Raw genomic sequence first — 16,504 nt, forward strand, 5'->3', positions numbered from 1 at the left:
GGTTCCAGACAGAGCATGCAAGACACTGGGTTTTCATCTTTACTCTGTCATTTATTGGCTGTGTGACACTTTACAAGTCACTCTTCTCTGAGCTTTATTTCCTCACTCCTAAAATAGGGGCAGTGCTATGTGGGTATTGTGAATATTAAACAGATAATATGCTTTTAAAAGTGTAAAATGCTATACAAATGAAGGATATCCTCTACATTATTTTCAGCTTCAGTCACTGAACATGATTCTTCCCTTTCTTGATCTTTTTTTCTTGTTGGCAAACAAAGTATCTTGGCATCAGCTTAGTATTCCGTTATGCTAAACTTCTGAAATTCTTAAGTAGAACGGCAGTTAGATGACAGAATGCAAAAGCATTTCTGAGCTGGAGCAGGACTATATTCCTGAGCCCACACTTCAGCAACCCCTAGACTCAGGTCAACAAGTCTCAAGTCAATAGAATCTTTGGCTAACCCAGTTCATCACCCATCAGGGAATCTATTCTTTGTGGATGGTTCCAGGCAAGGGATAAACATGAATTTGGAATCAGACATAATTAAACAATAGATAATACAAATGACCAGCTGAACAAGTCTCTATATTGTGGTAAGATATAGTTAATTTTCTGATCATAGTATATATATCTTGGAGCAGCTTAGGTTACTAGACTCTTACCGTATATACTTTAAAAAGTGAAAAGTGAAAGTTATTCACTCAATCGTGTCCAACTCTTTGCTATCCCATGAACTGTAGCCTGCCAGACTACTCTGTCCATGGAATTCTCCAGGCAAGAGTACTGGAGTGGGTTGCCAACTCCTCCTCCAGGAGATCTTCCCGACCCAGAGATTGAATCCAGGTCTCCTATATTGCAGGCAGATTCTTTACTGTTTGAGCCACCAGGAAAGCTCTAACCCTTTTCCTAACTACCCTGTCCTGATGAACTGAGCTGTAACAGTATCCTGAGGTTTGATATAGCACAACAGTGCATAGGGGAAGCAGAGGTAGCCAGTCTGCCTCAGAGTTACAGTGGTGATGGCTGGAGTCAGTGGAAAAATATCATATGTTGTGCTCAAAGGAGTGCTGTTACCCCAGAGTCAGAGGTAATGGCAGAAAACCATGTATCCATTGGGGCTGAACAAAAGGCCGAGCCAAGATCTGGAATAAAACAGGACAGAGCAACTGAGCCTACAAGGTAGAAAACCAGCCTAACAGAATTATGATATGTTGTGCCGACATTCAGTGTAGATTTACTAACAGAAGGTACAACTAAAGAGTATGATGGTCCGGTGGTTGACTCCAAGCTTCCAGTGTAGGAATACTGGTTCAACCCCTGGTTGGGGAACCAAGATCCCACATTCTGCAAAGCATGGTCAAAATAAATAAATAAATAAAATGTTAAAATAATGAAAATAAAAAGTTTTAAAAAAGAAAGCATATAACTAGAATATATGTATGCATATTTATTGGTGTTGCTTTCATTTGGTTTTTGGTTTTTTCCTAACGTGTTGAACCAATATCTCCATACATAAAACATTTCAGTAAATAATTAATTATGGATTATTGATAATGGAAACACCAGCACCAGGCACCATCACAGCAACATCACTCTGACCAACAACTGTGATGCTGAACCTTAGGATTGTTACAGTCTTTGGAGTTTTCTAGTTGTTTGGATTGTGAGCAATCAAGAGTCCGTGCAACATTCTCCAAATTACTGATTTAGAAAATTCATTAATCACAAAAAGTAAATAAAAAGTCAGTACTAACAAAGGAAAAATCACAAAGGCAGAGATAATAAAATATTAGGAGGAATGGCATTTAGCCCAGTACTTGGGTAGAAAATTAACTAAAAACTTTGACAAGCGAAGTGAAATAGGATGAAAATCTGAGAAAAAAGAAAACTGGGTGCTGGAGAATTTGGTCAATTAAACCTAGGAGGAAAGTCAAAGTGAAGGTGAATTAACAGAATATTTGCTATGATGCTGCTTAAAACTTTGATTTTGAATCTTAAATTTTTCCCTGATGAGGTATATCCCTAAATTCTAATCAAGAAGGAAGGGTTTAAGAGTTATATATAAGCATGGGGAGCCCTACTCCTCCCACACCCTCAGATGGAGTGCAGAATTGGTGAAAGATATCACACAAATGTAACTATTCAATATCTTTTCAAGTATCTTCTTTCTCCTTTGGCTCTCTTTAAATTTGATGATCCACAAGTGAAGAACCTGTGCTTCTTGAAACTGAGCAGAACCCTGTGGGGCCCCTCCAAGTTCAAAGGTCCCTCCATGTCCTCCACCTCTTACATGTAGAAAAACTGAGGTCTCCCAGGTCTCCTCTGAGTCACAAAAGAGCAAACTGAAGCAGTTAATGATTAGGACAAGAGAGTCACGGAATCCTTCCATGTCTGATGCACACTGTTGAGTTGTTTTACAGATACGATATCTGCCACCAGAGGGAAAGAACTAACTGCATGATGACCAGACTATAGCTATGACATAGCTGCTGCTGCTTGAACAGCACTGAATCTGTGGCTACCACAATTCCAAGAAATGGCCTTAAGAGAATGGGATTAACAATCATCTGTATTTTTGTGGGCATCCAAATAACTGTGGCTTGTACTGCCTGTATATGTAAGCAGACACCAAAACTGCCAGCAAAGAAATGTTACAGACCTGTGTCAGCATCTTCCACTCTAAGACTATGGTGTCCTATGTCAGCATGAAGAAGTTTAAGAAGATACACCTTCATCCATAATTCCATGCAAATGTTGTCATGTTTGACACTGGGGATTTGTAAGTAGCTCTTTGCAGGAGGCTCTCTGTCTTGTCACATTACTAAAGCTATATTTTAACTAACTTTCATATGTGATGTCCCTGTGCTTAACTAACTTCTGGCCCGAGCATACCTTTCAAATACTTTGCTCACACAATGCCTCACATAACCTGCTAATTCTTTTCTTAAAGAGGTAGAAATGAAGAATAAGTGCTTAACAGATGCCTACAACTTTTCCCCAGCTTTCCCTTTAGTAATCTGGAGAGCAGACTCTGTGAACAAGATAGCATCGAAAGAAGGCTCACGAGCAGTCAACACTTGCATGCAATGACAGATGGCAAAGAATCTGATGCTCTATTTTAACAATTCACTGAGATTATTTCCCCCTTTTTCCTTTAAAAACTTTCATGGCTCTGCAGAATATTCAGAGTTGGTTCTAGGACACAAGCTACTTTCTCCCCAGGTTGCTGACCTCTTGAATACAGCAAGTTTTCCTTTTCCAACCAACACTTGCTTCTCAAGTATTGGCTTTTGAGTGGTGAGCAGCCAAAACTGAGTTCAATAACATTCCGTTCTAGATGAGGTCCAGAGAAACTACAAGCTTCCCAGAAAAGAAAGCAGGCACCCCCATCCAGTTGGTGAAGCCAGGAAAACAAATATATCAGGATGTAGGTATGGGGAGGCTGAGAAAGGTCCCCTGGTTTGAGGCTCACAACTGGACAAAGGATGTCATATTAGATGGATATAGCATAGGCACTGCCCCCTAGAAATCTGCTGATACATGGCTATATCTCAGCAGATCCAGGGAGTAGAGTTGGGCTCCTAGGACCATCTCTTTGTCCTTTGAAAGACTGTATTTATTTCCTGTGTTGAAGACCTGGTGAGTCAAACCAAGGCTGACAAGTCAACACTTCTCTTTCTCCACCAGGGCAGCATTGAGAAAGGGGACAAAAAGCAAACACCTTGGAATGACTGTTTACAAACTTACAGTTGATAAAGCCCTTAGTTTACCTGATGTAACAAGACTAATTTTCCATATCCGCTTCAAAAAAATGGTGAGTAAGCTTCAAGTCAGAAAATAATTTTGTCATTTGAAGATGAAGAATGTTTCACTCTCTTGTACACTGTAAACTTTGTGCCTGCTGCTATAATAATCATGTTTCAAATTAGCAAAAGAGATCCTCTTTTGCAGATCTCTGTCCCTTTCCCAAATATGCCCCTGGATAATTATTTGGCTGCCACCAAAGCAACAACCAGAGCTGCATGGTGTCCAAGAAAACCTCAGATCCTATGTTTGCTAATTGGACATAACAATTCATGCTCGGGGGCAAAATCAGGCAAAACGGGATTTATTCTGCCAGGATTGTTTTGGCTCCCATTTTTTGGTTAGCATCAATACCTCAGTCCAAGTTTTTTGATCCTTAAAGCTACTTTCTTGGCAAGTAACACCCAGTTATCTACCCAAGTATAAGAAACACTCATTCCACACTATATCTGGAGAGACCAGAACTTGCTGTGGGAGAAGAGGAGGATTTGTAGCTGGGTAGATCTTTGTGCTTCTCAGAAACTTGATCTCTTTAGAATAAGACCAAGTGTGAGAATTAATTCACCAGGAACTAAAGTTATAAACAGATGACAATAATATTCTGGCATACGATCTTTCCATTTAAATATCCTATAAATATAAATCATAGCTTGTAAATCAAATTACTGAGAAACAAATAGGCCAATGACATAACTTGAGGTTTAACTAATTAAAATTTGAAAACTTTCAGTTCTTCAATTACAAAATGGAGGCCCAAATAATCAGCTCTGCCCGATCTCTGTAGTAGATGCTTAGGTTATAAAAGAGTTTTGGGAAAAAAATGAAAATCAGATAGAATCTTTAAAGGATTCTTAAAGATTTCAATTATTTCCTCTGTATACAAAATTTGAAGCAGAGAAAGTGACCTAAAGAGGACACTACTTCAGTCTTATAGAACTCCAAATAAATCAAAGTTCTTTGATTTTAAAGAATAGTCAATTTTTCCTAAAAGAGATTAGTGTGCAGTGTACTGACAAAACTTATATTTCTATTACTTTTTATTTTTTTATTTTTGTTTGTTGGTATTTACTATCTGATTTCATCTCTATAGCATGTCTTACCTTTTTCCCACTTCACAAAGGGACATTTGTAATTTGAGGGGTTAAGTGACAAGCTAAAGGATTATTTGGCATATACTAGAAATGAGAAGGAACTCCTGCCTTCTGGCCCAGAGCCCATTGATTCATTCTGCCTCAGTCAACTGCTCTATGCCCCAGGGACGCAGCAGAGATGAAAAGAATCCCTTACAAATAAATGGCTAGTGTGTCAGGTAGTGAGCAGGCTTGACTTTGCCAGGATTATTTTGGCTTCCATTTTGGGGTTAGTCCCACTCCCTCATTCCAAATTCTCTGACCCCTTAAAGCTACTTTTCTGGTGAATCCTCCAGAATTTCCAGTTCTCCATGCAGGTGTACGAAACACCCATCCCATAATACCTGGAAAGGCCAAGGCTTTCTGTGGGAGAAAATGAAGGCTTGCAGCTGGACAGAGCTTTTTGTTTCTTTCAAACTTGATTATTTTAGAATTAATAAGAGCAAATATTAGAATTCACAATTAATTAGAATTAAATAGAGCAATTAATTAGAATTAATTCACAAGAAACTAAAAGTCTCTTCCAAAAAGAGAAAAAAATAAGGAGTCTGGAGCAGATATGGGAAGTATCAGTGTGCATGTTTGTGTGTGTGTACGCACGCACATGTGCATACATGCACATGTGCACATGTGTGTTTGGGAGGGAGGGAGGGGTGAAACATGGGAATGGATCACATAAATATCTGAGGAAAGAGAAATATTGGCCAGAGGTCAGAGGTCGGCTAAATTCAGCTTACCACCTGCTCATGTAAATAAAGTTTTATTGGAACACAGCCACACTCATTTGTTCAGCGTCAATGGGTTTTTGCACTATATTGGAAGTGTTGAGTCATTGGGACTGAGGCTGTATGTGACCCATAGAACTGAAAACGTTTACTCTCTGGCCCATTAAGGAAAACATTTGCTAACTCCTGGTTCATGCAGAAGGAAAAACAGGCGCAAAGCCTGTAAGGCATAAAGTGTGTTTGTTGGGTTCAAGGATTAGTAAGAAACCTAGTGTGGCTAAGGTGAGTCAATCAGTGAAGCAAGGGATAAGGACAGAGTGAGCCCAGACCCTGCAGGGCCTTTCTAGGCCATTGCATAGAACTTTGACCTTTATTCAGAGTGAGGTGAGAAACTATCGGAGGAGGTTGAGTACCCACAGACATACTCTGACTTACATTTTATATCGATCACTTTTTTTAAGAATAGATGAGAGGGGGTGAATTTGGTATATACTGAAAAAATCCAGATGAAAATTATTCTGGCCTGGGCTAAAGCATGAAGTTGGAAATTGTGAGAACTGGTCAAATTCCTAATATATGAATATACTGTAAAGAAAGTTTTGATGGGATTTTTTTGGTAAACTTGAAATAGAGGTATGTGGTATGTGTTGGGGTGTGGTGGGGGCAGGTAGGGAGGCAGATGATCCAAGATGGCTCATGCGGGCCTGTACATCTGGGTGGACAGTCAGCATTTATAGACAAAGAGACGATTATGAGGATATAAAGCGTAGATTGTGGCTGGAAGTGAAGAATTCAGTTTGGATACTAAAATTTTAGATGTCTTTTGAATATTCAAGTGGCAATGTCAAGAGGCATATATGAATCACATATGGAGTTCAGCAGAAAGGTTGAAACAGACATACAAATCTGGGAGTTATCAATGTTTAAATAATGGTGAAGTCACAGGAACAGAATAAGATCACGTAGAGAGCACCTACAAACATCCACAGAAATTGACTTGAATAAAATCCTAAAAGATGATGCTGTTAAAGTGCTGCACTCAATGTGGCAGCAAATTTGGAAAACACAGCAATGACTACAGGACTGGAAAAGGTTAGTTTTCATTCCAGTCCCAAAGAAGGCAATGCCAAAGAATGTTCAAACTACTGCACAACTGCACTCATTTCACATGTTAGCAAGGTAATGCTCAAAATCCTTCAGGCTAGACTTCAACAGTATATGAAACAAGAACTTCCAGATATACAAGTTGGATGTAGAAAAGGCAGAGGAACCGGAGATCAAATTGCCAACTACACTGGATCATAGAAAAAGCAAGGGAATTTCATAAAAATGTCTACCTCTGTTTCATTGACTATGTTAAAGCTTTTAACTATGTGGATCACAACAAACCGTAGAGATTTCTTAAAGAGATGGGAATACCAGACTACCTTACCTGCCTCCTGAGAAATCTGTATGCAGGTCAAGAAGCAACAGTTAGAACTGGACATGAAATGATGGATTGGTTCAAAACTGAGAAAGTACTATGTCAAGCCTGTATATTACCCTGCATATTTAATTTATATGCAGAGTACATCATGCCAGACTGGATGAAGCACAAGCTGGAATCAAGATTGCCTGAAGAAACATCAATAACCTCAGATATGCAGATACCACCCTAATGGCAGAAAGTAAAGAGAAATTAAAGAGCCTCTTGATGAGGGTGAAAGAGGAGAGTAAAAAAAAAAAAAAAAACTAGCTTAAAACTCAACATTCAGCAAACTAATATCATGGCATCTGGTCCCATCACTTCATGGCAAAGAGATGGGGAAAAAGTGGAAACAGTGACAGATTTTATTTTCTTGGGCTCCAAAATCACTGCAGACAGTGACTGCAGCCATGAAATTAAAAGACACTTGCTTCTTGGAAGAAGTTATGAAGAACATAGTGTATTAAGAAGCAGAGACATCAGTTTGCTGACAAAGGTCCATTTAATCAAAGCTATGATTTTTCTAGTAGTCATGTATAGATGTGAGAGGTGGACCACAAAGAAGGCTGAGCACTGAAGAATTGATGCTTTCGAATTGCGGTGCTATAGAAGCCTCTTGAGAGTCCCTTGGACAGCAAAGAGATCATATCGGTCACTCCTAAAGGAAATCAGTCCTGAATATTCCCTGGAAGGACTGATGCTGAAACTGAAGCTCCAGTACTTTGGCCAACTGATGCAAAGAGCTGACTCACTGGAAAAGGCTGATTCTGGGAAAGACTGAGGGCAGGAGGAGAAAGGTGAGACAGAGGATGAGACGTTTGGATTATATCACCGACTCAATGGACATGAGTTTGAGCAAACTCCAGGAGATAGTGAATGACAGGGAAGCCTGGCATGCTGCAGTCCATGGGGTTGCAAAGAGTCAGACACGATTTAATGACTGAACAACAACAATTTCAATGTATGTGACAGGTTTTGAGCTAAGAACTTTGTATTTTTTTTTTTCTCATCTTACAACCCTCTACTTGGGTTTTCTTTTACATCTGAGGAAATGAACACTCAAGTGAGCAGTCTGACATTACCTGGCTAGTGACACAATCCAGGTATGCCTGCCTCTGTGGTAGAGCCCTCTCTGCTCTGCCAGGACATAAGGAACAGGAAGACAAGAGTGAGCATCAGCTCTGTATGTCTGAATACTGAAGGAGGCATAGAGTTTCCCAAGTAGGCTACCTAGTAACACAGAATTATCACCAGATGGGCACCTCTGCTTTGAGTTTCAACTGCAGTGAGAGGCTTCTTAAAGGAAACCACTAGGCTGGTGAACCACGATAATGCTGTCATGGAACTTCCTTCTCAACTTCCTGAATTTAACAAACTCTCGCATCATGAAGAAGCAGAAAATTTCTCGTTTAAGAGCAGATTAAGAGGCAGACACTGCAGAGGAATGCATGCATCAGTGTAATGCACTGCATCACAGGCAAGCTGTAGGTTACTAAGGTTAGATGTTCTTGCAGGACACTGCAAAAATCCTTCATTAAGTCACAGGAAAGAAACCTCATGACTGAAAACTGAATATGAATCATTTAAAACAGCACAGAGACAGAGGCTATTACTCAACAATAGATCTGACCCATGATGTTACTAAAATCCTTATAGCATTGCTTTAATCCTCACAAAGAAAAAGCTTCTTGGTTGACCGGTAGTCTCACACTTGATCTTGCTTCCACTGGCCTCATGGAAGTGCAGTCATTCAACTGCTAAACATAACGTGGAGCATCATGCCTCTGTCTTCCTACAGGCCTGGACTGAAAGTAATCATCACTTATTTTACCCCTACAGAAATCAAAAGAGGTTCATCTCTCCATGTTGAAGAGTGAACAGGAACTAACCTATGTGCGTAAGGGCTTCCACTTACCCTAGGTAGGAAGCCACACCTTGAGGTTACACCCTCTTTATGGTTATGAGGAAACCAAGGAAGGGATGTTGTGTTTTGGGCCCTGCTGAACAAGATTAAGTCTTGGCAAAAATATTTAGGTCATGCTGGTTTGGATGAAACCTATTCAGAGGTTTTGGATGAATAATAGGGAACTGAGTGATTACAGGGTCTTTCCTCCTCCACCCTTCATGTTTCCCAACCCCAGGTGTTGCTTCCACAGACACCCATCCTCTGGGACAAGATACCATGGTGATAAGTACATACCCAATGGGAGGGCATTATTAGTATGGAGAGTTTGAAATGATATACAGTAATAATCCTCAGGAGAATCAAAAGATGCTTTTGGCATTGATGTTTGTCCTTCCTTTTAAGGATTTTGTTTTCTTTATCGAGTGCCATAAGCAAGTCTGTCATGTCTGTATTTCCCATAACGCTCAGTAAAGTACCTGTCACCAACTGGGTACAGAGCAAACCTTGGTGAAATGAATACCAGTCATCACCCTGCTGCAGATGAACAGAAGCACCAGGATTCAGACTCCTGATCCTGTCTTCTGGAGACTGTGCTAGGGCAGCACTCTTCTCTTTCTCCCTTGCTCTATAGACTTTAAACATTTTGTGTCCTCAACATCATGCTTATTATCTCTCTAGATGTATTTATGAGCCAGGAACAAACAGAGCTAAACCACTGCAGTGTACATAAATCATGTTTCTTGTCCCTTCCCTGTGAAAAGTATTCTTTGTTTGTGCTTCCAGGCTGTTCACTTTCCCCCCACCTCCTCCCCCGATTAACTGAGAATATTAGGTGAGTGTCAGAGAGAAGGGAGTAGATGCTGTGATACAAGAATATGTCTAAGCAGATTGAGGAAGGGGGATTTGGAGACAGTGAGTAAGCTATCCAGCAAAGGCTAGGATTTCTGAGAGAGGGATCTGGGGTATTGGAAAAACTGCCATGGGAGGGGGAAGAGTAACAGGGCACGCATAAACAGGTGGAGAATGTCCCGTGCTAACGCTTTTGCCTTCCATCAACGTGTGTCTTAAGAAATCATTCAAGAAAGATCGAATTCCAAGGCTTCAAGAGCTAGGGATGTGTAACATTTTGGTGTACTGCCGTGTTAGTAGGTTATTTAATGGGATTCCCAGGTGGTCCATTTGTGTGTGCATGTTTGAGGAGGGCACAGTTGGAGACAGGGGACAGGTGAGGTGGAGAAGAACAAAGCAGGGGGTTGGGGGTGGAACAAAATACTGACTTTAACTGCTTTTCCAAGCTTACTCAGTTTCTACAACATATTAAATGTGATTAATTGTATAAAGTACAAACTTTATGGTTAGCTCTTCAGTCCACAAATCAAATATGAGAAATTATTTACAGTAAGATGTAAAACCTAAAATAAGATACTATAATTAAAAATTCTAGAAGCATTATTTCTCACCTCAAATATGGTCCCATTGTAGGCCTATCATTCCCACTGTAGCAAGATTATATAATTAGAAATATTATAGAAATACAATATTATAGAAATAGAAATATTGATAAATATATATAATATATAAATATTTATACTAGTTTATTATATAAGTATATATAATAAATATTTAGAAATATATTTATAGAAATATATATTTAGAAATATATTTCTAGAAATAGAAATATTATATAATTATAATATACTATAATTTGAAATACATTAGAATTTATTGAGGATCTGATTTCTCAGTTTCTAATTTTTAAGAATCTGACAGTATTTCTCTCATATTTCTGAATGCCTCACATTTTCTGTTTAAGTGCTCATTTGGTTCAATTTGTATTGTTTTGCACTTCCCTTGAACTTTCCCTTGAACTTAAGTTCAGTTCAGTGGCTCAGTCGTGTCCAACTCTTTGTGACTCCATGGACTGCAGCATACCAGGCTTCCCTGTTCATCACCAACTCCCAGAGGTTGCTCAGACTCACGTCCATTGAGTCAGTGATGCCATCCAATTATCTTACCCTCTGTCATCTCCTTCCTCTCCTGCCTTCAGTCTTTCCCAGCATCGGGGTCTTTTGCAATGAGTCAGTTCTTTGCATCAGTTAGCCAAAGTATTGGAGCTTCAGCTTCAGCATCAGTCCTTGATGAACAGTCAGGATAGATTTCCTTTAGGACTGACTGGTTGGATCTCCTTGCAGTCCAAGGGACTCTCAAGAGTCTTCTCCAACACCACAGTTCAAAAGCACTACTGTGGGCAAGACTCCCTTCAAAGAAATGGAGTAGCCCTCATAGTTAACAGAAGTCTGAAATGCAGTACTTAGGTACAATCTCAAAAACAACAGAATGATCTCAGTTCATTTCCAAGGCAGACCATTCAGTATCACAGTAATCCAAGTCTATGCCCCAACCACTAATGCCAAAAAAGCTGAAGTTGAACGGTTCTATGAAGATCTACAAGACCTTCTAGAACTAACACCCCCAACAGATATCCTTTTCATCACAGGGGGCTGGAATGCAAAAGTAGGAAGTCAAGAGATACCTGGAGTAACAGGTAAGTTTGGCCTTGGAGTACAAAACGAAGCAGGGCAAAGGCTTAACAGAGTTTTGTCAAGAGAATGCACTGGTCATAGCAAACACCCTCTTCCCAACAACACAAGAGAAGACTACACATGGACATCACCAGATGGTCAATACTGAAATCAGATTGATTATATTCTTTGCAGCGAAGCTGGAGAAGCTCCATATTGTCAGCAAAAACAAGACCAGCAGCTGACTGTGGCTCAGATCATGAACTCTTATTGCAAAATTGAGGCTTAAACTGAAGAAAGTAGGGAAAACCACTAGACCATTCAGGTATGACCTAAGTCAACTCCTGATTAATTACTGATCAATTTTCTTTCCCTTGAACTTACTGATCTTTGTCTAGGCACTTTTGTATTTAGTTTAATGATAATCTTACAAATAATATTAAATAGTAATAGAGGTAATCCATGGAATAATGAAGGCTTATTAATATCTGCCTAATCTATTTTTCTAGAAAGGCCAGAGCTTGACAAAGAAGGTCACAACATAGTGGATTCTGCTTGTTCCCAGACGAGGCTTGTTTATTTAGCTGATGATATTTGTCCAGTTCATGCAGGTACAAATGGTAACTGGAAATTCTCCAGAAGTCATAAATGTGGAAATTAAATTGCAACACCACTCTTCTAAGTACTCAGACTGAAAACGGGGGCATTATCCTTCTCTTTTCTCTTTCTCTGATACCCTCCCTCATTCTGTTAGCAAATCTTGGCTCTACCATTAACATATAATTCAGAGTCAGACCCTTTCTCATAGCAACCACTACTTTTAACCATTCCAAGCCTCCATTTGCTTGCTGGGCTACTGTAGTAGCCTGTTAATTGTAGGCAGAATTGTGAGTATAAAGTAAAAAGGGCAGTGAAAAATGGCTACAATATCTCCACATTCCTTTACATTTAGGGCAGGTTGTACCTAAATTTCTGACCAGAATATTTGATTGCAAGAACCAGAAACCTATTAGAACTCATGAATACAAAGAAAGAAAGTATTGCCAGATTTCCCAAGGAATAAGATTGGAAACTGGAAAGTCAGGAATGGAGACTTTCCACCTCACTAGAATCACTTCTCTGGTATAGTTTGTGTGTCTGCTTGGTTCTCCTAGGTTCCATAGATGTCTGGGAACTCTCAGCTTTAATCCCAGCTCTGCATGACTTCTTAGTTTGTGACTAATTGGCATCTTTATGACTCAACTCCAGATTCCCAGAAGAAGGAGATCTCTTGGTTTGGCTTACTTCAGGTGTCTGCCTTTGAACCAATCAGTTTAGACCAAGACACATGGTCATGAGATCAAAACAGAGGAGCCCAGTTCTAGCATTTCAGCAGGGCCTAGGGGACCCATTCAGAAAAGGGGACGTGAACCAGGCAAACTAACTAATTAACATCTCTACTGCAATTTACGGATAATTTAAATTCAATATTCTGTTAAATGGTGTAGTGAATCAATTATTGTCATGCACACATCCTTTGGGACTCAATAAATGAAAATTAAGTCAATACAAATGAATGCTTAGCAGGTGAGGTAAAGTTTGTCTACCTTCCAGAAAGCTTTTGCCAATAACATAATTTCTTTTAAAAATATTTACTGTCAGTTTCTACTTTATTCTTATCAATCAGTATCCAGCTGCCCCTGTGAGACCAATAACAGAGCCTTTGTTAGCCTGGTAGCCTTTAAACAAGATAATGAAGATGGGCAGATTCAGGAATGTTATGAATTCTTGGTCTTTGGCCTTTCATGACAAATAATTGAATAAGCTGCCTTTCCTCCTATGTATCAATTTTTTTAACCTTTTAATTTCTATTGAATTAACTGAGTATTGCTTAGAGCTGTCCTAACTCAGCTAAATGTATTAATAATACAGCTATTTATAATTTGTCAGTGGTATATATTATTATGTCATCATCTCCTGGTCCCTTCTCCAATAAGCAGGTAAGAAAGAATTCCATTTGGGAGAATATCATAGAAAGCCATTGAATTCTCCCAAAGGCAGAAAGATATTCAATTGTTTGGAATTGATATACTGAGTCATTCAAGCAAACAAAACAAGAATAAATAAATAAAATTTTGTTGTGAGATTACTATGGGTAAAACTACCCCATGTGCTAAATTTTTAAATGAATAATGTAAATTATTGATTTTTAGTCATTTTTATCATAAACTTTAAATTTCTAATTAATTTTAATTTTAAAATAAAATCCTAATTTAAAACCAATTAATTAGTTGAAACTGAGATGAAATATCATGCGTTTGAGGATCTCTTATTTTATCTTTGCCATCACAAAAGTAGATATTTGGGAGTGTTGTTGCTTTTTGCCTAACAGAATTGTAGATATGTCTCTGAAGCAGGAGAAGATAGATTGCAAGTGTACAAAGCTAACCTACAGTAGCAGATATGCTCAATATTCATCTTAAATTGTTTAAAGTTTACATGTCCTCTGGGAACGAAAGTTTTGAGAATGTCAGGATGAGTTCATGATCTGATGAGAGGGATGAAGTGTAAAAATCAAAACAAAATTCCAAAAGTCCCCGCCCCTTAAATTGGTGGGGTACTGGCCTAAACTGGTGATTTGTTGAGGTCCCTTTCTCCCCAAGGACCCTGATAGCAGTTTTTCCATTTTACTATGTGTACTCATGAGAAGAGTTAACTCATTGGAAAAGACTCTGATGCTGGGAGGGATTGGGGGCAGGAGGAGAAGGGGACGACAGAGGATGAGATGGCTGGATGGCATCACTGACTCGATGGACGTGAGTCTGAGTGAACTCTGGGAGTTGGTGATGGACAGGGAGGCCTGGTGCGCTGCGATTCATGGGGTCGCAAAGAGTTGGACACAACTGAGCGACTGAACTGAACTGAACTGAATGTGTACCTAATTAGTGCAAACTTTACATTTTTCTTCCCCAGTTTATCCTCCAAAACCCAAGGAAGAAGGTAGTATTAATCTCATTTTACACATGAGGAATCTGACCCTTAGGAAAAGTAAGGAATTTGTCCAAGGTTGCCCATGTTACCAAGGTCTGGATTGAAATCCATGTCTGGCAGACAATGGAGTCTAGGATTTTTCCACTATACCACAAAGCCTCTCAGCAAGAAATTGTCCCTTCTCCAAACAGTTTCATAATCCAGTGATGACAAATCATCCAACAGATATATTTTCAAACTAGGTGAAAAGGTGGATCATAAAATTCTGTGGGGAAGTGATCTCTCTTTTTTTGCAATTTACAGAGGTTAAAGCGTCTGCCTCCAATGTGGGAGACCCGGGTTCAGTCCCTGGGTCGGGAAGATCCCCTGGAGAAGGAAATGGTAACCCACTCCAGTATTCTCGCCTGGAGAATCCCATGGACGGAGAAGCCTGGTAGGCTACAGTCCATGGGTCGCAAAGAGTCAGACACGACTGAGTGACTTCACCCTTCACCCTATGGAGATATACCTATTTTTTAAAAAGCTCTCCAGGTAATTCTGACCGTCTCCCAGCTGGCTTCTAATGCTTTTCTCCCTCCTCTTCACCTAGCCAACTCCTCCAACTATGATGAGTTCCCCATCTCCAGGCCTTCTCCTGCCTTCCCTTAACCCTCTTCAGTCCTTCTCTTGCATGATTCCCTCAGTGAACTCATCACATTGTTTCACAATTATTTATTTACTTGAGGCTTGCTCCCATTTGACTGGCGAGCTCGTTGAAAGCTTTGAGTCTTCAGTACCTAGCAAAGTGTTCGACACTCAAAAATGTAATCAGTAAACAAAATTTTCAGAGCCACTTAGAAATGGCCTGAAAAAAATCTTAAAACTTGTTTTTATCGCTGGTTACGCCTAGTGAATTAACTAGGTAATTCAATAAATATTCAATAAATATTAAATTCAATGCATATTAAAACAATTTTATAGGTTTCTAGTGTAAGACAGCGTTCTTGGATGCGGAAGCTCCAGAGTACTACATTTCCCGAAATTCCTGAGGCTCAGTCGCTACTGGTTTGTTGACTGTTCTTGACAGCCTGTCATTTCAACCAATAACCTGACGAGAATTTCCCTGCACCGGGCGGGAGGCGACCAATCATAAGGAAGAGGGCGGGAACTTCTTATTTGGGCTCAGAAAACCCTCTGTAACTCAGAAGCGTCAGGGGCTGGGAGTTGCCAGCTTTGGGAGAGTACGCTTCTTCCCACTTCCACCTCACTAATTAGAATTCGTCTTTATGGGTTTCCAACCTTTTCTTTACGTTTTTCCTAGTTTCCACTCCTTCCTAATCAGTACCTCTGCTTCCCATCCACCTTTCCGTGTTAAACTCACTCTCCGGAAAAGGTAACCGTAGCATAAGTCTATCTTTTCAAACTTGAGCTAGACATCTGTCTGTGAGCATCCAAGTGAGACTGTGACAGTGAAGCAATGGAAAGATTCGAGCTTAAACTTCCTTCTTTCCCCCTTTCTCCTTGCAAGAGTGAAGAAGCTACTGGAGATTGCTTAGTGGACAACAGCATTACAGGACGGATTGAAGATTCTGAAATGAGTGCCCGCGCTCTTTACTTCTACCCTCTCTCCCACCCCCATCTCCACCACCTTAGCGTGCAGACTGAATCCAGGGCTGGTGTGTCACTGGTTGGGGCAGACACCCAGCCCTGGAACCGGTTCCCTTTGGCAGCCTATCCCATTCTAGCAGCTACCTGCCAGGTCCACGCTTTCATCCTACCAATAGTAAGAGCTTCAGGAAAGAATTCATTTCCCCCACTCTAGGTTCATCTCCTTTCCTAGTACCTTTCTAAGTCTGTCATACTCTTGCCACAGAAATAACCGTTGTCTAGACGCTCTTTTTCCAAAATCCAAATCCAAATCAACCCAAAACAAATACCATCAATAAAACAGCAACAATCATTTTGCAGCCAGCAGCTGGGAGTGTGTGCCTCGTTAAAGGGT

This window comes from Capra hircus, chromosome 9, assembly GCF_001704415.2.
Source record: "Capra hircus breed San Clemente chromosome 9, ASM170441v1, whole genome shotgun sequence".
Lineage (NCBI taxonomy): Eukaryota > Metazoa > Chordata > Mammalia > Artiodactyla > Bovidae > Capra > Capra hircus.